General features: G+C 38.7%; 1 non-coding gene across 1 annotated transcript; it reads right to left on the bottom strand.

Annotated features, from left to right (window-relative positions):
* Positions 1–872: 872 nt before the first annotated feature.
* On the bottom strand, positions 873–980 carry LOC130972267 (small nucleolar RNA R71). The gene has a single exon (XR_009083457.1). It is a non-coding gene; the product is annotated as a small nucleolar RNA R71 (small nucleolar RNA).
* Positions 981–1,378: the final 398 nt, after the last annotated feature.

Raw genomic sequence — 1,378 nt, 5'->3', positions numbered from 1 at the left:
TCATGTCTTTTTAATTTCTAATTTCAAAATCTTTTTCAAAAATCACTTGATTTTTTCTTTTCCACTCTTAGTTTTCAAAAATCAATTAGGAATTTTCAAAATGATTTTAAAATCTTTTACTTAATTTTCGAAAATTTCTTCCCCTCTTCTCACATCCTTCTATTTATGGACTAATACTCCTCCTCAATGCACAATTCGAACTCCATCATACTTGATAAGTTCGAATTCTTCTACCTCCTCCTTCTATTTTTCTTTTCCTCTGACACCTCAAGGAATCTCTATATTGTGACATAGAGGATTCCATATTTTCTTGTTTTCTTCTCTTTCATATGAGCAGGAACAAAGACAAAAGCATTCTTGTTGAGGCTGACCCTGAACCTGAAAGGACCTTGAAGCGAAAGCTAAGAGAAGCTAAGGCACAACTCTCTGTAGAGGACCTAACAGAAATCTTCAAATAAGAAGAACCCATGGCAGCCAAAAACAACAACAATGCCAACAATGCAAGGAAGGTGCTGGGTGACTTTACTGCACCTACTCCCAACTTCTATGGGAGAAGCATCTCTATCCTTGCCATTGGAGCAAACAACTTTGAGCTTAAGCCTCAATTAGTTTCTCTAATGCAACAGAATTGCAAGTTCCATGGACTTCAATTGGAAGATCCTCATCAGTTTTTAGCTGAATTCTTGCAAATCTGTGACACTGTCAAGACTAATGGGGTTGACCCTGAGGTCTACAGACTTATGCTATTCCATTTTGCTGTAAGAGACAGAGCTAGGATTTGGTTGGACTCACAACCTAAAGAAAGCCTGAACTCTTGGGAAAAGCTAGTCAATGCCTTCTTGGCAAAATTCTTTCCACCTCAAAAATTGAGTAAGCTTAGAGTGGAAGTCCAAACCTTCAGACAGAAGGAAGGAGAATCCCTCTATGAAGCTTGGGAAAGATACAAACAATTAATCAGAAAGTGTCCTTCTGACATGCTTTCTGAATGGAGCATCATAGGTATCTTCTATGATGGTCTATCTGAATTGTCCAAGATGTCATTGGACAGCTCTGCTATAGGATCTCTTCATCTGAAGAAGACGCCTACAAAAGCTCAAGAGCTCATTAAAATGGTTGCAAATAACCAATTCATGTACACTTCTGAAAGGAATCCTGTGAACAATGGGACGAATCAGAAGAAAGGAGTTCTTGAGATTGATACTCTGAATGCCATATTGGCTCAGCACAAAATATTGACTCAGCAAGTCAATTTGATTTCTCAAAAGTCTGTCTGGAATGCAAGCTGCACCAGGCAGTACTAAGGACGCTTCATCTGAAGAAGAAGCTTATGATCCTAAGAACCCTTCAATGGAAGAGGTGAATTACATGGGAGAACCCT

This window comes from Arachis stenosperma, chromosome 3, assembly GCF_014773155.1.
Source record: "Arachis stenosperma cultivar V10309 chromosome 3, arast.V10309.gnm1.PFL2, whole genome shotgun sequence".
NCBI lineage: Eukaryota > Viridiplantae > Streptophyta > Magnoliopsida > Fabales > Fabaceae > Arachis > Arachis stenosperma.
This window is presented reverse-complemented; position numbering and strand designations above follow the sequence as displayed.